This window comes from Ambystoma mexicanum, chromosome 5q (assembly GCF_040938575.1).
Source record: "Ambystoma mexicanum isolate Mex_15411 chromosome 5q, UKY_AmexF1_1, whole genome shotgun sequence".
Classification (NCBI taxonomy): domain Eukaryota; kingdom Metazoa; phylum Chordata; class Amphibia; order Caudata; family Ambystomatidae; genus Ambystoma; species Ambystoma mexicanum.
In genome coordinates this window covers 784,288,608-784,313,518 of record NC_090933.1, presented here as the reverse complement: position 1 = coordinate 784,313,518, position 24,911 = coordinate 784,288,608, and the positions used below count along the sequence as shown (strand labels likewise).

General features: G+C 42.9%; 1 long non-coding RNA gene across 1 annotated transcript in view; it reads right to left on the bottom strand.

Annotated features, from left to right (window-relative positions):
• Positions 1-20,072: 20,072 nt before the first annotated feature.
• The window catches only part of LOC138498640 (uncharacterized), a 140,014-nt gene continuing 135,175 nt past the window's right edge, over positions 20,073-24,911 (bottom strand). Inside the window, exon 2 of the long non-coding RNA XR_011278802.1 lies at positions 20,073-20,555. This is a non-coding gene — a long non-coding RNA (uncharacterized lncRNA). The remainder of the gene's footprint in view (positions 20,556-24,911) is intronic.

The window sequence follows — 24,911 nt, the reverse complement described above, 5'->3', positions numbered from 1 at the left end:
TATCGGCCTGATATGGCAGGTATGAACAATAACCAGAGACAAAATCAAGATCAAAGAAATGATGGTCCCTACCAGTCATTGGGGACACAGAGTAGGTTTGATCCCAACACCATGATATATGGTAATCAGGATAGGCCCCGATATGTGGATCGATTTACTGATAATGGAAATCAACATAGGGGCCAGTACCCAGAATCTGAGAGACAGGACATGAGGCAAAACGTGAACTACAGTCCACGCCAGTACAATGATTCCCCACCAGGGGACTATAATCAAAAGGATGGGTGCAACCCGCTCCCCTCCACAAATGAATCAAGAGTTCAGAAACCATCCCAACCGACATCAATCACCTGAGAGGTATCAGAATAGATCCAATCAGGGGGAAAACAAACAACATCGACCTAGGCCACAGAAAGAGGATCCTAGAGAGATGGAAAGGTTCCAGTGCCTTGAGGCCCAAGTGAAAATGTTAGCTGAGCAAATAGGAAAGCTATGTACAGCGCAAAAACAACCTTCCAAAGAGGGGGCTGATGGCCATAGCAATGACCGAGGGGCTTCCGAAAAGTGACTAAGTACTCATGATAACTGCAGTGCCAAAATGACAGATTGCTCTGATATAATTTTGCATAACGACTCTGATATGTCTAATGGATTAAAAATGAAAGTACCAGTAAATGAAATTGTGACAGAAAGTGCAAATACTTCTAAAAAAGAGGTACGGTTTGACTTAGAGCTAAATAAAACAGTAAAGATTTGCACAAATGAAAAAGAAACATTAGGAATTCCAAAAGAACAAAGGGACAGATTTAAGAAAAATGACTCATGCATGGGGAATACCAGTGAACAGGGAGTAAGTGGGGATGCCATAGCTCCTTCCCTGGGCAAGCAAAACAATGACCAAACACAGACAGAAAAAGGAAATACTCACAAGGAGGGTACAAGTCAATCACCTGAAGAATTCTTTGAGCCACATATTTTTGAAGAGGCTGAAAGGGCTGGTATCACACTAAATGATCACAAATGCACAGACTTAAAAAATGACAAATTGCTGAATGATGTTGTTACACATGTTCAGTTGGAGGATTGTAATGTGGTCTCTGATGTTACCCAGATGGATGGGCGAACAGTGGCCACACTCCAAAAAACCTCTGAACATGGAGAAATGAATAAAATATCTCGCACAGAAATGGGTAAAAAGGAGGGAAAAATGTCTTTTCATTTACCAATGTGCTTAGCCAAAAGTGAAAAAGACCCGAGAAAGGTGAGCACTGAAATCAGTAAGAATTCACATTTCTTATGTGTATTAGAGGAAGTTGAAGACAGATATTATGCACCCATCACTGTAGAAGAAAAATGCCACACCTTTGCTATGATTGACACTGGCGCACAGGCCACAATTATGTCCAAGGAGCTGGTAAAGAGTATCAATGAAGGGAGACCCCCACAGAGTCAGATCACAGTGAAGGAAAATCAAGGCCCAGTGCATAACTTTAATGGGGAGGAGGTGCCCATCATAGGTGTAACTGAGGTTGACATAAAAATAGGAAAGCACAGAATGAAACAAGAGGTATTGATCACATCTATTTGTGAAATTCCATTTCTGATGGGGACAGATTGCCTGAAAAGATTGTCTCCTCTCATAGATGGGGTGAATGGAGTGCTGTGGTCCTTAACCAAAAAACCATTGAGGCCTAAGAAACTAAAATCACAAAACAGCAATATAAATGAATGTCACACCGTTGCCAAAACAAATGATGCTGTGGAGGTATATCTCCAGAATAGCTGCATACCTAGTGTCACTGTTATATTAATGTGTCAAGACAAAATGCAGAGCGACAATGAAAAACTACCTGTACAAATATACTTGGACCCAAGGAAAGATTGGCATACTGCCATAGATGAGCACACATTACGTTTCTATTTAAAAGAGAAAACATGCAAACAGAATATTGTTCCTAAAACAGATTCAGAAAAACACATTACCACTCTGGCAGAAATACACATGGAAGATGATCAACCATGGGTTCATGTTGGTATAAATGATTATCTTAAAACAATAAAAGCCACTTTAGCGCTTGAACATGAAAGGAGTTTCATTAATGAGAAATTGTTGCAAAAAATTATGGAGAGGGAAGAAATCCCGAAATTTAGGATTAAAAACCAATATGTTTCTGGGTTGGACAGTCCAGACTTTGAAAACCGAATTGCAGGCAGATGCATGCTTAAAATTAGCATTGGGCAGAAAACAATTTACCATAATGTATGGATAGTGAGTGGAGCACAAAATGAATTTTACATGGGCAATGACATCATGCACAGAATGTGTATGGTGTTAGATTTCCTTAATCAAAAAATATGGTCACGCCTAGGTGGTCCAGCACTTGAATTTGAAGACAAAAGAAGGGCTTATCATTGTGCACAACTGGTTCCTTATGCAATCGAATTACAAATAAGGAAAAATACTATTATTCCTGCATTTACAAAACAGTTTGCAATAACACTGAAATGCAAAAATGGACAGCAGATGAAAGGCTCTGATGCATTTGTATGCCTGAATGAATCCATAAAACAGCAAGGCCTGGATTATGAATACATTCCATTGGTAGACATTGGTGAGGGATCTGTAAAAATCATGGTAAATAATAAAGGTTGTCAGGATATTCATTTAGAGGAAAACTCCCCATTAGGAATGGCCATACAAAAATCACATTATACGGCAGATTTAAATAACATGGTGATTGGGAATATTCCTGAAAAATATGCAGATGCCAAGGGCGAGTTGCCAGAACACCTGGACTCTCAGCCCAAAGGAATATTTAAAATTCATTCTGTGTATCCTTATGATTCAAATGAGACGGTGTGCTGCCATCAAGAGGATTGCATAATATTTAATTTAAATGAAAATGAAACAGGAAATTAGTCCATTGAAGTGGAAGCTGATATGCCAAAATATTTAAAAGTGGCAGCTCTACAAAAAGACACAGCCACACAGTTAGAGGAAAGCGCTGAGATTCCTTTACCAGAAGAGTTTCCAGAATTTTCCAGAATGGTAGAAGAGCAGATCTCCTTAGCGGATGCATGTGAAAGCGATAAGGATAGGGACGACCTGAGGGAAATATTTATGGAGTTTAAGGATGTATTTGCAAAAGATGCTTATGATTGTGGTTTAACTGATTTACATGTGGCCACACTACCAGAAGGTTGTAGCAGAAATCCAGTGTTTGTACGCCAGTATAGACTACCGCTGGCATGTTTAGAATCATTGGCAGAGATTATTAAACATTTGGAATCACGGGGAATAATCAGGCCCATTCATAGCACATCCAATACGCCTATTTTAGGTGCGTTAAAGCCAAATGGTCAATGGCGGCTGTGTGCAGACTTAAGAGAGTTAAATAAAAGAGTACCAGTATCTAGATGGCCACTGCCATTCATTGATCAGGGCCTAGCTCAGATACATGGTTCAAATGTATTTACCACATTAGATCTCACCTCTGGATATTGGTGTGTGCCATTGGCAGAGGAGATACAACACTTATTTTCCTTTACATTTGACAGGACTCAATATGCCTGGCTTAGAGCTCCATTCGGGTACATCAATAGTGGGAGTGAATTTGGCATATTTTTGAGAAAGGCCATGCCGGATGCAGCGGAAAGAGGAACAATAGTTTATGTGGATGATGTCCTGATAAAAAATGAAAGCCTGAAAAGCCATTTTGATGAAATAAGACATGTACTTGGCCAATTGCAGAAAGCAGGCGCCAAAGTATCTTTGCAAAAAGCACAATGGTGCAAGAAAAAAGTGAACTTTCTAGGGCATGAAGTGACTGAACATGGGCTAAATCCACAAAGGAAGAAAATAGAGGCCATACAAAGATTAAAAGATCCTAAAAATGTGAAAGGAGTAAAAAGTTTATTAGGGATGACAGGCTATAACAGAAAGTTCATTGAGAATTATGCAGAAATCACTCAACCATTAACTAAACTGCTTAAACTGAATACTCCCTGGAAATGGGAAAGAGGGCAGTCTGATGCAGTGGCTAAATTAAAGGAATGTCTTGTAAAGGCACCATGTTTAGCATACCCCATAAAGGACAGGGATGTCTTTATAGAAATAGGTTTTTCTGAACATTGTATGTCAGCAGTGTTATCACAAAAACACGATTTGAATCACAAAACCATTGCCTATGCAAGTAAGGCATTTTCCCAAGTTGAAATGAAATTTAATGAATGTGAAAAGGCCCTATTAACCACTGTGTGGGCGCTACAACATTTCCGCCCCATTGTTCAGGGAGAAAAGGTGATTATTGAAACAAATCATCAACCTTTGCAATTTTTAGAGAGTAAAAGAATTAGATCAGGCAATCTAGCACAATCCAGAATCACTTCATGGACGCTGGCATTACAAGGTTTTCCCGTAGAAGTGAGATATGGACAAAATAAAAAGAGCCCAATTGCTCAAGGGTTAGCTGACTTACATGACTGTGCAGCTGAACAAATACCAAATGAAATGGAAGTGGAAACTAGTTTGCAGGAATTTGAACAATCACCACACAAAGCTTTTGATGAAAAAACATGCAAGGATTTGCCAACTGTATATGTGGATGGTTGTGCTTTTCACATTGAAAATGACAGTAATAAACAGTTAGTGGCAGGAATAGGAAATGTCTGGTTGAAATGTGAAGGTGTCCCCAGTATAGGGATGAGGATTGGAGATAGGAGCAGTCAGGTGGCGGAATTGGCAGCCATTTATAAAGCAATTGCTACTGCAGTTGATAAAAAGTTCAGTGAAATTGTCCTGGTGACTGATTCTGACTATGCACGGAATAGCTTTGTGGAGTATTTGCCTGGTTGGAAAGCAAGAGGCATGGTTACATACAACAAAAAGCCACTTAAACATGGAAAAATGATACAAGCCATAGACAAATTGGTGTCAGAAAATAATTTAACAATATACTGGAGAAAAATTCGTGGGCATTTAAAAACACCAGGAGAGGATAAGGAGGGAAATGATAAGGCAGACCACCTGGCTAAGATTGGGGCTGTGATGGGAGAATTGCTACCTATTGATTATTTAATGGGTGAAATACAAATTGATGCAGTCACACGTTCTAAAGCACCAAAGGAGGTAGATCAACCGGTGGTGCAGTGGAGTCATGACACGCCAGACCAAGATTTGATTGAGGCACAAAAAAATGATCAAATTTTGGGAATCTATTATAATCATTTGATAGACCCCGAACAAAATCCTTTAACAGAAAATGATTGTATGGGAAAAGAAGAGTTGAGGGTGTTATTAAAGAACAAAACACGAATTAGATTACAGGATGGACTCATGATTAGAGAGTCTATAACAGGGCAAATACAGTGGGCAGTACCCCTTTCATTCAGAGGACTAATGCTACACCATGCACATGATGCCATAACTGCAGGCCATAGAGGTTCACAAAAAACATTAGAAATACTAAAAGATTATGCTTACTGGCCACATATGTCCCAACATGTGGAATTATATACTAGAGGATGTCTAGTATGCGCCCAATTTAAACCTGCTTCACCAATGCATAGAGCACCATTGATGAAAAGAGGCCTAACTCTCCCATGGTCAGATTTGCAAATAGACTATGTAGGTCCTTTAAAAAGGTCGAGCAGGGGACACCGTTATATTTTGAGTGTGGTATGTTTGATGTCGAAGTGGATTGAATGCATTCCTGCACCGGATTGTAGTGCGCAAACAGCAGCCACATTGCTGGTGAACCATATGTTCTCAAGGTTTGGGTTGCCACAAAGAATTGAGTCAGACAGAGGAAGTCATTTCACAAGTACTCTAATGAGTAAGGTATGGCAAATACTAGGTGTGAAAAGGAAACTACATATCGCATATCGGGCGGCGTCTTCAGGTACAGTTGAAAGAAGCAATAGGTCTGTTGTGGATATTTTAAAGAAATTTGTGGCAGAAGCAGGTTCCAGCTGGGATTTGCATTTACCATTGGTTTTGATGGCAATCAGGTCGACTCCTGCCAAAGCAACAGGTGTTAGCCCCCATGAGGTCTTAACAGGTAGGAAAATGGTGTTACCACAACACCTACTATACAGAACACATGAGCAAACCCTTGTGAGTGCATCCACAGTTCATGAATATATTGATGAACTGAGGAGGCATTTGCAACATGCATTTGCTTTTGTGCAGAGAAATCTGGAAAGAGCTGCTGACAGTGCAAAGTCGTATTATGATAAAAAGACATCAGTAAAGGAATACAGTGTAGGGGATCAGGTATACAAGTTTAATTTTGGAAAAAGTAAACAGAAAAATTCTAAATTTCTAGCAGCCTGGCAGGGGCCATTTCGAATTATAGATAAGGTCTCTCCAGTGGTTTATAAAATTTTGAAAAATGAAGGTGAAACAGCAATAGAGCAGTTTGTCCATGTAAATCAAATCAAACCATGCCATCCCGGACATGAGATCAGGCAGCTTGAGCATGTAGAAACAGATAAAGTCCCTTGAGCACAAAAAGAGAAAATAAATGGGTGTAATCAGGAGGCAGTGACAAAGAAGTTAAAAAAAAGTTGATTGTTATGATGGTACATAAACACTGTAATATATGTAAAAATATATAATATAAATAAATAAATAAATAAATAAATAAATAAATGCACATATAATGGAAGCTCATGGTTGGTGTGCAGAGAGAAAGTGTGTTAAATATTGAATATCTACTTGTTTTCTTTTAACTTGTGTTTAATTTCAGGAAAAAAAAAAAAAAATGAAATATTTTTACCAAGCATGTTTTATTTTTGGCAAAAGGATGAAGTTAGTATTATGCTATGTACTTAATTTGTGTAATTTCTATTTTGATTTAGACAATTAACATTATTTGGTCGGAGGTTCCGAGATCAGAGCCCACGGGAGAGACGATGGAGTCCTGGAGTCCCCTGGATGAAGACCAAAAGATGCCTGCCTCCAGGTGGAGGTGAAGACAAGATAACCAGAATGCTAAAAAGGATGACTCTTATGGATCTAAGATTGCCAAGATGGAAGTGTACTCGAATGAACCGAATAACATCGCTGGTCGGGACATATCAGAAGCGGACAAGAATACTGACATATGGAGTTCCACGTATTTATTATTTTAATTATTTATTTTAATTTGTTATATTAATTATTTGTTTTAGTTAGTTGTTTTATTTCTTTGTTTTTAATTGACTTGGAAAATCTAAACTTAAAGTAATGCCACTTCAACTGAGAAGGCAAATGTGGAATATTTTGTAAACTAATGAACTCAGATGAATACTGTGTTGATTGCAAATTTTTCATTGATGCACATGAATATTCATTTTGTTGGATTGCTATATTGTAAAAGAAAAAAAGAGAGAACAAGTTGTTTTTAGGAATTGGCTTGGATTGTAGCCAAGTTCTAAAAACAAAAGGAGGGTATATGTAAGGATATTTGGCATGTTACAGCACAGAGTACAGCACTACTGCACAGGTAGCAAACAGCACAGAGTACAGCACTACTACACAGGTAGCAAACAGCACAGAGTACAGCACTACTGCCAAATATGCATGCCTGGGTGCTGAAATAATGCATGTTCACTGTATTATTGTTGTACATGGCCCAATCTGAATACAAGGAGTGATTGTTGCTAAGTTATATTTCGGCGGTAAGAAAATACCGTCAGGCCCCAAATCTCCACAAAATACCCTACAGATCACATATGATATTTATCTAATGGGGTACTATACAATACAGCAGTGGCAAATGTGTTTAATTTACACCAATGGCATGTGAGGCGGCAAACATAGCCATCTGGTGTTGTGTGGCTATGTGCCTACCAAGTGCTTGCCCTTGACCATTGCACTACTATAGACATCCACATCCCTGACCATCCACCCATCCATGTCCTCAAGATCTCATGTTGATACCTTTTCAGTGGCAGAAGTACAGTAGGCTGCCATTTTTCCTCTCAAGAAGTCGATCACTTTATGTTAATGCTGTTTTGCTGCTTTACAATAAAGTGAGCACCATCTGCGATAAAGCTTCCAGGATCGATAGAAGATATGTTTTCCACAATGCTTTTTTTTACATACACATATTTATTCAGATTACGGTACTTGACAGACGCGCGTGCATTTTGGGAATGCAATAAGCAATGCTTGCAGTGGGGTTGATGGGGTGTGAGTGCTACCTGGCAGGATTCAGTGTAAATAAGCATGTTGCTGGCTGGGCTCACACCAGGCAATACTTCAGCTTTTCAGAATGCCTTTCAAGGGCATGCTAATTTAGCACCTAAGCTCAGCACCCCCTGCTGGCATGATACTCAACAGACAGGGGGCAGTCAGGAATGTTAGGACTGGTTGGGGGTTTGCTAAGTGATATAATCATATGGAAATATTCATTCCTTAAGAAGAGGTCTGCATGTGACCTTGTATCCCAAAAAAACGATGCATATTATAGATATTTGCCATATTGTTCAAATGGATGGGAAGTTTTGCAGAGCTATACACATGTTTTAATGCTGGTTAAACATTCTGGTTCCTTCCCTCGTGTCACATGTAAATTGCATTGAAGTTATGTTCAGCAATAACCCTGTCGGGTTCACGTCTGGATCATTCGTTTTTTCATGAAAGGCTGTGCCATCTGTTCTGTTTGTTGCATGACAAGATGTTTGTGGGAAGGGAAGGGTAATTCAAAAGGAATAGTAGCAGATGATGGGGAAAATCAATATTGATTTTATTTGCTAAAGTTTGCAGTCTGTTCTGAACGTGTGACCTTGCCTGGCGCACATGGAAAAAAGACTATGCAGCTACGGCAGAGAAGTGCATACATATCCTCAAAGAGAAGTTGATTCATAGCTAACTTTGGGTAAGAGATTGGATCCAGGGAAGAGGATTCCAGAATCAAGGATATTCCTAAGCTTCTTAATTATAATACCTCCTTGCAGAGAGGCACACACCCACGCATGCACGCACGCACTCACAAACACACACGCACCAGTTGCAACACAGATGTAGTCTACTGGCCGCAGTATGCAAGTTTCTCTTGAACATTGAACAGATACAGCGTAGCCAGCAGCAGGGCAAGCACACCTCACATAGGTAGCTGGCACAGCATGGACAGTAGCAGTGCAGTTATACAACACGTACATCCAATGTACACCACAGACAGCAGCAGTTTAAGGAACTCTCAAACACTGACACGGTCAGACACAGGTGATATCAGGGCAAGTGCTTCCCATACACAGATTAGGTACTGCATTGGCAGCACAGAGCTCATTTCACACACTCAATGTTCACAGCTCTGTCAGGAGCAGAGCAGGCATCCCGCACATGCAGAACAGTAGAACCAATTAATTAGTAGTGAGCCTCTGTAACACAGGACAAGAACATTCTGGGAAGCAGCTGTGCAAGCATCCATCATACAATGACCAGTTACAGCAGAAGTGTCAGCTATGCTTTCAATCAGACCTGCAACGTGTGCTCCTTGCACACACACAAATTGTATCCACAGATAGACCAGGGACAGTCTGGGCACCATCAGAGCATGTCTAACCTGCACACACAAGTACAGGAAGGACAGTAGCAGTACATGCTTTATCAGTCTGGAAGCAGCAGTGTGGGCAGCTCTCATGCACAGGTCAGTTACAGCACATCCATGCACAACAAGTAAACACAGCAAGCACGGAAGGCTTTCCTAGCACAAAGGACAGGACATCATGGTGTCACAGGGCCAGACAAGGGGGGGGGGCGACCCCCAACATCCTTCCCTGGTATCTGTGTGAGGCCAGGCCCCGCCCAGCCCCTCCTTACCATATCTGGTGGCGGCAGCCCTGCGGGAAGACCCTACGGCAGCAGAGAAGCAGCAGGAGTGGAGCAGAGCCAGCAGAGACGAAGACAGCATAGGAGCGGTATACAAAAACAGGGGAGGCCAAACACGCATCAACACTGGCCTCCAGGGAAGGGGATGCTGCAGAGGTTTCTCAAGTAGAAGCGGACTCTTGCATCAGAGCGCGGCTGCAGCAGACAGCATCTGATGGAGCCTGTGCATGGAGGCAACACAGAAAGATCGCCATAACGGTCAGGGGAGTAAAAGTCCCACTAGCTCACCAGGGAAGTCAACATTAAAAGGCCCTTCAGAGAGCCTTATCCAATAGGGACTCCAGTCTTAGATGCCTAGAGGAAAGGGTGGGGCTTACAAGCCCTTTTAAGCCCTCCACATGGCCCTGCCCTGTCATCCCTCCTCAAGACAGGTACGTGATTTGCTAAGGTAAATTGGCCAAACCTGGGAGGTTTTGGGTATTTAAGTAGGTGTGCGGGAATGTTTAAGTGTGGCCCTAGTTGGGTGAGGACAGGAGTTGGTGAAGGATATCTGAGAGACCAGAGGAGCAGAGAGCAGAGTGCAGAAGCTATTTAAGAGAGGGTGTCTGTGGAGTATTCCTGTGTGAGAGTAGAGAGTGTGAGGATTCGCGGTACAGTAGGATTAGTGGAGCTGTCGTGCTGGCAGTAGTAGTAGCTGGGAGTAGAGACAGTAGGTAGCAGGAGTAGCGAGTGAAAGAAACAAGGTATAGCTGGTAGTAGAGGGGGATAGTGTGCACTAGTGAGTAGAAACATAAAGAGACTGATAATAGTTCTAGTAGAAAGATGGTAGTAATGGGATAGTGATGATGGAGTAAGATCACTAATAGAGGGAGAGTAGGGAGCAATAGAGGGAGAGTAGGAAGAGCGACAGGGAGTGGAAGAATGAGAGTAGCTTGTGGTAAGAGTAGAGCGGTACAGAGAGAATAGCAAGAAAAGCAAGGGGCAAGGAAGGAGAGTGGGAGGAAGGAGGGAGGAGAAAATAACAGACATAGAGGGGTTGTTCAGGGTAAGATTGATAGTAAGAACAGGAGTACGATGATAGGGTGGATGTGGAAAGGCAGAGTGAGAGATTGGAGGGAGAGTTGGGTGGTGGGAGGAGCATATTGTGGTACCCATTGTAGTGAAGAGATAGGTAAGAACGTGCATGGAAGATGGGAGAGTGACACCGAGCGAAAGAAGGCACCACCCCCATCTCCCTAGAACACTAAGCAGGGTAAGTCAGGGAAAGTTTAAAAAACACTATTAGCCTAAGTCAGAAGCAGGCAAACAGGTGTTATCATTGACTAGTACTAACATCCCAGAAAGGATTCCTGGGCTAGCGAGGTGGGCAAGACCGGGGAAGTCGAGATAGACAGGGTTGGCCCTAGCTCCATTTCCCCATGGACCCGCTTAGCTCTGAGAATTACCCAAATGTCCTGGCCCAAGTTCATTGTAAAGATCCAATAAACACCCTTGGACTTGCCATTTGAGTCAGGATGGTTATTTGTGGAGGGTATCCCTTCACATTGGGCAGCAGAAGTGCATGTGTCCCTCAAATGCAGATCTGAAGTATGTGAGGAGTCAGGAATGAAACTTGCACGCAAGTTAGTTATGTTTCTGGTTAAAGACATTTATTAAACAAAAGAAAGGGTTGGGAAAAGGCCTCCCTGATCCTGCTTGAAGAGGATTTTCCCTATCTAAACCAAAACCAAGGTTCAGTCTGTGTCAGGATGTCAAAATCACAGCTGTCCTTGTGTCCAAAAGTTCTACTTTGACCCTCACACTATAAACTAAACAAAAAGATGAAAAGGGACATGTCTTTAACCTTTGATGCATCTTGAAAAGATGTTTGTAAAGAAAGAATAAGTAGTTCCAACTCAAACGCTCTACAGGGATAAATAATCCTTGTTCCAGAGGGTGACTCCGTTCCCCTGAATTGGTCTTTAATATAAACAGTTATGGTGCCTCGTCAAAGACGTGTTTGTGAAGAAAGAATACGCACCACCAACTCAAAAGTTATTCAGGGATAAAGAATCCTTGTTTGAGAAGGTGACTCCCTTCCCATGGATTCCTCTTTATCACAAATAGTTATTTATACAACAGTTTCTTTTGTTTTGCTGACCCACAGTGGCATTCTTACTCACACACAGTTCTGTAGTTCTAGTCACTTTGGAGTTCTGTGAGCATGATTTTGTTCCAATTTGTCTGGCCCACACAGTCCTAATATCCTTGCTTAGGACCTCTTGTTTCCATACATTTGCACATTTCCTGGTATACTCTTCTGCTGGGACCTTTTGTATTTTCACCCTGGTGGCTGCCTGGTATACTATCCTGCCAGGACCTCTTAGCTTCATGCACTTGAAATTGCCTGGTATACTTTACTGCCAGGACTTATATTCATGATATGATAGGATATGATATGGCATTTGTAACGGCCCTATACACAAGTGTTTCAAGGCACGACAAGGCATGGCAGGGGGAACAGAGGGAGGACAGAGACAACAATCTTACTAGGCCAAGTGACATTGAGATCACGCAAGTCCAGGGGATGGGGGAGTGGAAAAGTGCCAGTGGAAAAGGCAGGGGGCAGTGCTGTAAATGGGATCAAAACAATAACAATAAGTGTGGACAGCAGGTGGCAGGTACAAGGTTAAGTGCAGATAGCAGGTGTCCAAAAGTGCAAGTAGTGGTACTGTAGGGTTACAGATACAGATCCAAGTGCAAGGGTTGCCGGGAGGCAGTGCAGTTGTGCAACTGGGCGGGCAGGGACCTAGGCCCTAAATTAGAGTGTAGTCAGGTGACCAGTTCAGCATCAGACAGGAAATCAGCAGGAGAGAGGAAGAGAGAAGGCAGAAGTGAAGAGGATGGTTTTAAGGTGCTTCCGGAAACAGAGATGGTTCTCCTCAAGTTTCAGAGAGGCAGGGAGGCTGTTCCAGAGGGAGGCCCCAGCCAAAGAAAGAGATCTACCACCAACTTGTTTCTTGGAGAAGCGACTGACCCTGAGGGAGTTCGGGTGGAGGAGAGAAGAGCTTGAGTAGGAAGGTATTTACAAAGAGAAAGTTGGAGGTATTGAGGACCCAGATACCAGAAGGCCTTGTGGAGAATGCAGAGGGTCTTGAACGTAATCCTTGCAGCCACTGGGAGCCAATGCAGAGATTTCAGTGCTGGAGAGATATGATCCCTGGGCTTGAGGCCAAGGACAGGTCTTACAGTCCTGTTCTGGATATTGCCTGGTACACTTTTCTGCCAGGACGCTTCCTCGTCCCAGTACTCAGAGGATTCTGGGACATGGAGTCCACTATTGATGTTTGATGAAAAGAGTTTTGGATAATCACTTTCAACATACCTGGAGTGTAAAGCAGTTCTGGGTGATGAATAGATGGTAGACCAAAGTTGGGAATTGGATTTGTATGCTTTAGTGAAACATCTTTTCTATTCTTCCAAGGGGAAGCTGTAGAGGTATGGCAATAGGCCATGAGAGTATTGGGTATGAGAGGATTATCTTCAAAGGCAACTGGAGGATACCGTGTCTCATCCAATGAAGCCATGATATTCCCCAGAGGTTGTCTCCTCACATGTGATCATCTCTCATATAGGCACCCTAGGGTCAGCATCAGGTAGCGGCTTCCGTCCCCGAGGCCCCAGCAATCTCTACTGATAGGCTGCCCTGCCTATTGCCCTCCCATTGGCCGCCGGCAGGCGAAGCCGGCCCACCTCACACAAGGCCTGTTTGTGCCTGTGTCTGCCGTCTGCCAGACCCCCTGTCTGCCACACGATGGCTCCATGCAAGGTAACCTTCTCAAACTCACATAGCTCTACCACTGCCGTCTGCACGCTATCATTGCGTCTCTCACTGTGTACGTTCATTCAGAATACCTCAATGGGAAGGAAGCCTTTCTCCCTGAGCGCTGTATCCCTAGTGACTCACCCCCTCCTCTGCTTCACTGTTCCTACACGCTATACCTGCTACTCACCCCCATTTTATACCTGCCCATAGTAGCATAGCTGTATTGAATACTGTTTGAGCACCTGCTTGACCTACAGTGGCAAAGTTGTATCTAGACTGCGTAAAAACCCACCACATCCCAGCCTAAATCAGCACAACTGCATGCATGTTGCCTGAAAACTAGCCTCACTTTGTCCATATCAGCAAAATTGTATCTAGATTGCCTGAATTTCTTAGCAAATCGTATTTAGATTGTATGAAAACCTGCCTGATTACTGGCTACATTAGCTAAATTGCATTTAGAGTGCCTAAGAACTTGCTACTTTTTGGACTATTTTAGAAAATTGTGTCTAGATTGTCTGATTTTCTTAGCAAATTGTATTTAGATTGTATGAAAACCTGCCTGATTACTGGCTTCATTAGCAAAATCGTATTTAGAGTGCCCAAGAACTTGCTACATTTTGTACTATTGTATCTAGACTGCTTGGAAACTTGTTTGATTATTGGCTACCATAGCAAAATCACATTTAGAGTGCCTAAAAAAACTTGCTACATTTTGGACTATTTTAGTAAATTAAATCTAGATTGCCTGACTAGCAAATTGTACCCAGATTTCCTGAAACTTGCTTACCTGCCTGCTTATTGGCTACAATAGCAAAATCGCATCTAGACTGTCTAAGAACCTGCTATATTTCCATAGTGATAGCCTCACATAATGTCAAGACTACGCAGCATATATTGTATAATAGCTATGTCTACATTCCTTGTCACTAGGAATCAGGACTGCCACAGTGGAATCCCCCTATGTGAGTCAGCATGTATCCTACCAAATATATCTAATTTAAGTAACAACTCTGACCACGTCGGCTCAAAGCACCATGTTGTACCAGGACCAGGAACCTATGCCTCCCAGCCTAGCTTAACTAATGATAGAAATAACAAATTACGTGCCAGACTCAACAAACTACACGAGCTGCCCAGAAGACTTCTCCCTTTTACTAAACGTGAAATGAAATACCAACAGATTAGGGAATGTAATGCTCCTAATCTCCCTCTTGCCCCAATAGCCACAAAGAATTCCCAAATCCTTAAATCTAAGCCTAAGCCTAGTACTAGAAGTTCACCAAACTTCGTACAAATCAAAGTGGAAATGGAAGCTCATTCCTACAAAGGAGCGCTCCTCAATGTAAGATCACTAGTTGCCCATGCCCTTGATATAGCTGACCTAATCACTGAAGCCAACTTGGACTTCATTGCTATAACTGAGACCTGGCTACATAACGCAGCAGGGCCATCACTTATGCTGGCCATCCCCGATGGCTATACAATAACTAGGCAAGACCGAGAGGACTCCTGTGGAGGTAGCATTGCCATCATATCCAAAACAAACTTATCGCTAAGGCTAGCCCCTACCCAAACCTTGCAATCTTGCGAAGCCCTCACCGCTAAACTCCCTATAAACAACACCCAATCATTAACCATTCACCTAATTTACAGACCACCAGGCCCACTTGGGACCTTTGAGGAGGAACTGCACAGCTTATTATCCAATAATGTTAAAACTACCTCACAACTGCTGGTACTAGGGGACTTTAACCTAGGATTTAACGACCAAGCAGACGTGCACACCTCAACCATTGCTAATACTCTAAACTCACTAGGACTATCCCAAAAAGTTAACATTCCTACCCATTTGAAGGGCAGAATATTAGATTGGGTCGCCGACTCCAACTGCACAGCTGCCATCTCTTCCATCTCGCCATTACCCTGGACCGACCACTCATTGGTGTCCTTTAATCTCCTAACCACCCGACCATCTACCACAGCCCTACCCACGGCACCATCCTGCCCTACTAGAAATAAAAAGAACATGACAGTGGACATCATCATTCCGGCTATCCTCCCAACCCTAAATGCACCGTCGGACAACTTACACCCTAGTGCACTAGTTCAGGAATACAATAAAATGGTGCTTGACACTATGGACAAAATTGTCCCACCTAAAATGCGAACAAGCAAACCCAAAGCCCATTTAAATAAATGGTTCACGCCTGAACTTAAGGCTCTACGCCTTACAAAGAGAAAAAGTGAATCGACCTGGAAACTATGCCCAACTGATGAGAATAAGGAGAACTTAACCTCTATCTCCCGCCACTATAAACATGAAGTTTGCCTGGCAAAGCGAAACTCCTACAATGTTCGCATTGCCAATTCTAATTCGAGTATGAAGGAACTTTTTTCCATATTGAAAGAACTTGAGTCACCCATTGCCACACCAGACACTTGTACCAAGGATCAGACCTGGTGTGCAGATATCCAACACGCATTAGTAAATAAAATAAACACTCTCCAAAATAAAATTCAACTAAAAAAAGACTCACTAAACCTTCCTAATCAGCCTCAGTCACCGCCCAATGTTACCCTCAATGACCAAACAAACAAATTCTCCTTCACCAAAACCACCACAATAGAGATAGAGAAAATCATCCTATCCCTTAAACCCTCTAATTGTAAAGTTGACATCTGCCCAGCACAGATAATAAAAGACGCTGCCAGAGATTTATCACCTTTCATTTCCAAACTTATTAATGCCTCCTTCACTACAGGCAATATCCCCGCCAACTTAAAACAATCCTGGGTGCTCCCGCTTCTCAAGAAGCAAACACTAGACCCTCTCATCCCTACCAATTACCGTCCAATTACCACGGTACCATTTCTATTGAAGATATTGGAGAAAGTGGCATACACACAAATTCAAAAACACCTTGAACTACATAAGTTACTGTGAGCTAGACAATCCGGCTTCCGTCCATTACATGGAACCGAAACAGCCCTCATTGATTTAAAGACCCAAACAGATGAACTGAGAGATCAAGAAAAGACAGCACTCCTACTCACACTTGATCTCTCAGCTGCATTCGATCTTGTGGACCACAAGGTCCTCTGTAGACATTTGGACTCTGTTGCTCACTTCTCCACCCAAGCTATCAGATGGATAGAATCCTTTCTGAGCGAGAGAACTATGCAAGTCGTTTCCCTTTCGGCAGCAGCAGACCCCGTACCGGTCACATGTGGAGTCCCCCAGGGCTCTTGTGTCTCCCCAACCTTATACAATATATTCACCAAACCTCTTTTCGATGATTTGGACCATCTAGGTATCATCTACACTAACTATGCAGATGATACACAGATTCTCCTCCTGCTTTCTGGGGATCATGGTATGGACAGGGTGTTGGTGAATAGAGTGTATCTCATCATTCAGGCGTGGATGGCAACTCATGGTCTATACCTGAATGATGATAAGACAGAGCTGATCATTCTGGGCACACAGGCCAATATCAACAAATTAGGCCCTGACTTCTCCGCATTCAGTATAGACGGCAATGTCATTAAGGTCTCTGGGGAAGTAAAAACGCTTGGTTTTTACCTTGATTCTACCATGTCATTCACGAAACAGGTCACCTCCTCAGCTTCAACCACAGCCAATACCTGTAAATTAATAAGAGCAGGTAAACCCTTCCTATCCAATGTTAGCTGTATGATCCTGGCGAGAGCCTTAATACTCTCCCGACTTGACTACTGTAATGCCCTTTACAGTGGTGCCAACAAAGCCATTACACAAAGGCTTAAAACTCTGCAAAACAATGCCCTTAGAATGATCTCCCTGACCTACAACGCTCTCAATAATATGGCTCCCAGCTACCTGACGGATAAAATAAAGAGAAAAATATCTAGCAGACCGACAAGAACTGTCAACTTCAGCTGCCTGGTAGTACCAAGATTTAAACTTGCCAAAATTGGTGGCATCAGTTTCCCTGTGACAGCTGCCAAACTGTGGAATGCTTTGCTTGTGGAAAATTGCTTTAGAAGGAACCTTATCAAACACATCAACACTAAAAATGTGTAGTCACCCCGTAGATCCTTAGCCTAAATGGACACTATATATGTATTATTAGAAGTCGTTCTATAGTTGTATATAACCTAAACACAGATTGTAAACCTTTCTGCATCCTGTATATTAATTGTTTTTAACCATTTGCCTATACCGTGTCAATGTAAATATGTAAACTGGACATCTCTGCACTATTGTCAATTCTGTAACTTTGTAAATTCCTGATTCTTGTAACATTGTAAGCTTCGCATATTCTTTCTCTGCTGCGCCCGGTTACCTTTGGGTCTGGCGCGCATTTTAAATTAATAAACAAACAAACAAACACATGTGAAGAGGTCTCAGCCGGGGCATCAGTGATGACTCACAATATGCATGACAAGCATATCTAACACATGGAAGAGGTACAGCAGCTAGCAACAAGGCAAGGTTCAATCTCACACCAGACAAGGAAGCCCCACTCACACATTAAAGTCATGCAACATGGGCAGCAGCACTGCAGGGTTCCTACACATACTGAAAAGACACATTGCTTGCACAAAAAACACATTTTCAGCTCATTTAGAACAATCAAGTACAGCACAGACAGAGGCAGTGCAAGTCACACACATAACTGGTACTGCATTGGCAACTGGGCAGGCATTGTCTTCCATTCATCTGTTAGATTGACACTCAGATTGGCAGCATTAATGTAATGGGTTATTTATAACATGCTTAATACCGAGACGTTTCTAAGCGCGGACCCATGATTGAACCTGTGTTGCTCAGCATCGTCTTGCTTCCAAGGCGAGCACGTTGCTCCAGAGCTATCCTCCCGAGACTACAGGGCCTGTTGCTGAATCTTCAGACTCTGTGACATGACAAGGGCAGAGGTTGACAGGGACAAGGGGCACTAAGTCGGAGCCCCAGGAACATTAAGTCAACAGAGCTGGTAGCTGTATTCTTGCAGTAGTCCAATCATAACAGCCGGACAGTTCACACCTCCATCTGTAGCGTTGCCCCAATAACACCCTGAAGCTCAGGGCCATTCTGTTTCAGGATAAAGCAGCCTTTGCATTTATTTCCATCTCTCACAAAACAGACACCAGACTACTACTGTGCAATTCCATGTCTGCCCATAGGGACACCACCTATACCATTGTGGTCTTTTCCATCATCTTCTCTAGACACATGTTGCCATCTATTTGCAACTGTAGTCACTGATTTCAATCCAAGGAGGGCCGACTCAGCCCTTTATCATTTGGAGTTATTAAAATGATTGTTATAAAATGTTACGCCCAATAGGACAGCACAGACAGCTGTGCAATCAAGCTTTGCACAAGCCTTGCCATCCTAATTCGTGGATTTCTTTCCGCATGGGACATACTACTTACTGACCCATGAAATAAGGTACAAAGTATACACTTTGACACCCAAATATAACCTGATCTCTTTTTCAAGGCATTGCTTCAAACGCAAGTCCTAGGAGGCCTTTAAAATGTTTATGCAGGTGCAGGGAAGCGCTAGATCTTCTTCATTAACCCAACCTGTGGGAATTTGCCTGGATACAAAAACTGCATTTTACAAATATTTTGGAAAGTAAAATGGCGAAATTTTGAACTGTTGATTGCCTGCTGGCGCACCTCTGTCTTTGGTAAGAAAGCACTTATAGAAATTGCAGGTTTGAATCCTTTTAACCAGCATAGTGTGCATTTGAGGAACGGCCATATTTTGAAATGGTTGCTATGATGTTGGTGCAATTGGCATTAGAATCTTGGCCCATGCCAATAGAAACCTGAACTATCCTTCTGTGTGCCCTTCACTGTCTCAGCCCATTATTGTCCTTCTTCATTCCCAAATATCCCCTTGATCTGCCCTCCTTGCCTTCACGGTTGCACTCAGTTGGGTTCAGGTCACTTCGGACCTGCTTCTCCCTGAATCTCCACAGAGCCCTGTTCCCCCTTCACTCAGCTGACCAACCCCAACCTACCTTCAATGTCCATTCTAGCTCTGCTGCTCTTAATCAAGTGATGAAATGACTTCAGATCTGCAGGAATACTGGGCTGAGTAATGGTTTCTAAATTCCTGCTCAGCCCCACACTACTACTAAAACCAGCAGTGATCTCAATCATAAAGGTGAAAGAGGCACACCTCCTTCACCTCTTAGGATAGCACAAGTCGAGGGCAGGCTATACTATTCAGAATGGGTCTGTGCCAGCAAGGAGGCATCCAAAATAGCAATACTACAGTGGTACCAAAATAAAAGAAATGCCCAATCAGTGTTCTATAAAATGCAAGAATGTAATAAAACTGAATGGACAGACAAATTAATAACAACACTAACAATCCAGCCCTGTAACGAAATGCACAGAATATACAGAATATTGGTTGAAACTGGCACTCAGGTCAAGAAGACAGTGATGTGTAGGCAAATAGTCTTTATTGCAAGTTAAAATTCAAGGATATGTCTGAGGTACAACATGAGGTCCTAGTTGTCACTATCACCCCTAGAACAAGGCCAGGCGTACATATCCATTGTTAGATACCTTCGTGTCTACCTTTGGGTTCTATGAGGAAAGGCTAATGCTTCTTCTGCCCTTCCTAGCAGGAAGGTTGCCCGTGACACTTGCAGATATGCCATTCCATCAGGCATAGTCCTGGATACCAGTTGTAAGGCATAGGCAGGTCTTGTCCCTCCTGCAGCTCCCTGCTGTGTTGTGCAACCCTATCCAGGGTGTCAGAAGATAAGACGAGTTGTTCTTCTGCCGTTTTCAGCCAGGAAGGTTGCCAGAGAGCTCTAGCAGGGCTGCCACTTCCAGTAGGCATGTTCCTGGATATCAATGTCTAGGCAGCAAGCCAGTTGCAGGGGAAGATGCAATGCAGACCTGGGTGCCTTTTGACGTCACCTGTAAAAAGCAAGGTGCACATAAATAGGAGGACCATGCACAGGTAGGTTTCACTTCACGAATCTCTGTTACAGCAGTGGCCATTTTGTAGGAGGCAGTGAAGCTATTAAAACTGATGTGAAATTTGCTGAATATTGCTTCAAAGGGTGTGTGTTGTTTGCATGATGTTTGGTAAACTGAAGTATCTCCACTTTTGTGCTGCATTGTATTGTGTTTTTTGCACTGATGCGTATGTTTGTACACAGACTACTGCCATCCAATGCTGTTGTCCTCCTTTAATTTCCACTACCTTTCCCTAAAATGAGACAACGGATGTGGTAACGCAGTAAAAACAGCACCATAGCAAGCTATTGTTGGAACTTGAACACTGCTCTCCACCTACATTCGCAGGGAAGTGCTTTGCTTAAACATGACCCTGGGTACACCATGTTGCACAGTGAGGAAGTAACCTGGAGTTACCTTGGAGGCACTTGGAGCCTGTCAGGCAACACACAACCCAAAACAAGATAATGGGAGTGCCTCAAATTGTATTGTTGTGGAATAGACCAGAGTCAAACAAGGAGTCTTGTACCATAATTCAAAGGGTTGAATCTAGGTTAGTCTGACAGGCAGGCGTGGTCCTTAGCGAGTTGTGCTTTGTGCTTTGTGCAATATCAGTATTGTAAAAACAACTAAATAGATTACTATCCGGACACACAGGACTGAATGCAATGCTGAGAAAAAGTGGGTGCCATAAATTGGACACTATCCGTATTGCAAAGAGGAATAATCAGTGAGACATTTAAAATCAGATCAATATGAACTGCTAAGTAGAACGCGTTAAGGAAATCTGGGAGTCGTGTGTTGAGACACTTTCAATTTCACTCCTTTTTTTGCGGATAAAGTGTACAAGGGCAGGGAGATTAGGGCCTGGGGGGTGAGGATGTTCCTAACGTGTGGATGAAAGAATATGCACTGGTTATATGATCTGTTCGAAGTTGTTAACCCCATATAAGAATACAGATTACAAAAAGAATAGGGAACCTATGCAAGAAATGAGTTTGAAATTTTTTGGTTATGATATGATATGATATATTTTATTTATAGCGCGCCTATACACAAGTGTTTCAAGGCACGACAAGGCAAGGAAGGGGAACAGGGGGGACAAGACAACGATCTTACTAGGCCCAGTGACATTAAGAATGCGCAAGTGCAGGGGAGAGGGATGGGGAGAAGTGCCAGGGGAAGGGGAGGAGGAGCAAGTACAAGACATAAGATCAGTCATCGAAAACAAGATGTGCGGCCAGCAGGTGGCAGTGAAGAGTTGCAGATACAGCTCGAGTGCAGGGTTGCCAGGAGGCAGTGCGGGTGTGCAACTGGGAGAGCTGGGACCTGGGCCTGTGGTTCAGAAGGTAGCCAGGTAAACCAGTGCAATATCAGACAGGAGATCAGCAGGGAGAAAGCAGAAGCAAAGTGGAAGGTCTTGAGGTGCTTCCGGAACCGGAGATGGCTCTGTTCAAGTTTCAGAGAAGCAGGGAGGCTGTTCCAGAGGTAGGTGCCAGCTGAAGAGAGAGATCTGCCCCCCCCAACTCGTTGCTTTGGCGACTGACCCTCAAGGAGTTGGAGGTGGAGGAGCAAAGAGCTCCAGTAGGAAGATACTTCAGAAGAGAAAGCTGGAGCTATTTGGCTCCCAGGCCCCAGAAGGCCTTGTGGACAATGCAAAGGGTCTTGAACTCAGTGGCGGCTAGTGAGTCTTAAAGCTGGTGGGGCGATAAGTTCCCAGGGGGTTCGCCCCGCTTGAAAATCTTTGAAAAATGGCCTCCAAAATGTGCTATTTACTGTCAAAACCCACCAAAATATAATATAAAAAGCATTAGGTTTTACATACTAATGGTGGTAAATTATCCTTACTTGTGGAAGTGCAATTTACAGCAGCTTGTATTGAGAATAGCTGGTACTATGATATATGCATAAAGAAATTCATCATTATATAGTCAGTATTAGTAATGATGGAACAATATCATTTTGTCATGCTGTTACTGGCATTCATATGCGTTCTATATGCAATGCCAGAGCCTTTTCCATAGATGACTTACATCTAGCTGGAACAGCTAGCCTGTCCATAAAGCGAAATCATTTATGTAAGTACATGTCAAGTGCCCAGCGCTAATGCCCTTGGAAGAATTAGCACAGCAGAAATTAACACCAAAATTAAGGAGCTTGGAAATTTGGCAGAATGGTAAATGTGGCAGCAATTCCATTTGCCAACACTTTTTCTTGTTATTTCCAAACTTGTAATACGGTCCATAGAGTGAAACAGAGACAGAGAAAGATTGCAGAGAGAGGGAGTGTGTGTGGGAGAGAAAGCGAGCGTGAGGGCACTAGACACATGTGTGATCTTCTTGCACCATCCCCAAGGCTTGACAGCCACCTCAAACGTCAGCAGCCAATAACATCTAATGTTGCAGGCTCAACATCCTTAGCAGCCGTGCAATTGGCCCCACCTCACATATCACTCCACAAAGGCTGAACAGTAACATCATGAACGCTGAGGCGGAGTAACGGATGAAAGTGGTGAGCATTAGTAAGATTGGGCCGAGTGCCATTTCTATTGAAAGTCTGATGCAGAATCAGGACTGGAAGCAGGTGGCCACAGTTTGCTTACCTCTGGTTGCAGGCCACAGGCTTAAGAACTTTGGCCCTCATTAATCCCAACGAACAAATGGGAATTCATGTAATGTTTGGGGAAAGTCATTCTCGGAATGGTCCTTGTGTTTTAAAAGTCTGTGTAACTTATGCAAAATTGATTTATGGCATACTTTTGTTTGAGCCATCAAGAGACTCTCTTTATGGAATTATACTTGGGTGGAAACTTGGAGTCATGATTATGTTTAATTACTAAATAGATGGAATTTAAATTGTCACACTTTCCCCTTTTGTATTTGGCCAGGTTTGGTATAATTTGTTCCCTTCCTTATTTTTATCTTTTATCTTCTGCAAGATTTTGTGATTGTTTTGACTTATCTTCTAACCTTTTATTCCATTTTTATTGTCATATTTGCTGATTATAATGTACTATGTACTATGTACTATGTAAATGAATTTTTGTTAAATATTGAAAAAGTTGATTTATTCAGCTATATTCAATAAAGATGTTACATAAAAGAGGGAGAAGCCTTTGGAGTCAGTCATGAGAATTTGGGCCTGTAACGAATAAGAGGAATGGTCACAAGATGGATCCTGCCCATTTAAAAAAAAAAAGAAAAAAAAAAAAAGAACAGAAGGCATGTTTGCTGCTCAGGATCGAGCTTCTCTGAAAAAAAATGGTAAACAGTACTTAAAGTAAATTGAAGATTAACAGAAGAGTAGTGCCATCAACGATTCACCAAATCTCTGGACTAAAAACCCAACGTGCAGTCTACAACATTCAAACTTAATGAAACCAGTCATATAGAGGTCTCATTGCATTCAGTCTCGGGAGGATAGCTCAGGGGCAACATTCTCGCCTTGGAAGTAAGACGACACAAAGCAACACAGGTCCGCGCTCAGAAACCTCTGGATATTAACTAAGCACGTTATAAACAACCTATCATATCATTTGTTCTGGCATTGCCAGTTAGCTATGGCCCCTTCATCAACACCATGTGAACGATATAGCTTTCCCATTTCTTTAAGCATCAAGAGTACACTTGTGAACACAAGGCAATTCATATTGAAAAAGCAATTACTAGTTTAACATAACGGACTACAAGAGCAAACATAGGATTGGCACAGATGTGCACCCGAAATTCAAAAATCAGACCACAAAAGAAGAGATAACTGGAAATCATCCAGCGTTGACACCTCTCGCACTGAATCCCACGGGACAGATACACAGTCCCAGGCCCATGGGCATGGCATGCAGCGTTGCCTTTTCGTGCCTTAACACGGGCCAGGCAAAGGTTTGCAGCTGCAGCCCACATCTCTGACGGTCAGGCGATCTCTGACCTCCACCTCCTCCCCTCCGTTCCCTTTCTTTTCATACAAGTTCCTATGCCCAGGCCCCTCCTAGATAGTGCTTAGACACACTGCTCACCCCCGCCATGCGCTGCTTCCTCGTGAGAAAGGAACAAGTCCCACTCTTCTCAAATTTCACTGGCCTTCCCGTGCACAACAGCTTCGTTCGATGGATGGGCTCTTCGATTACCCCAGTTCACAGTGATGGTCTTGGGCTCAAGTCTCCCGACACCGTGACCCTGGGTTACCTCAGAGCCTGCAAACTGCTGCAATGCATGCTTCCTGCCCCCTGAGAGGGTGAAGTCTGGCTGCCCCGATCTCCACCAACTGGAGAAGATGGGACATAGGCAAACACACACTTCACTGAGATACACTCACCTA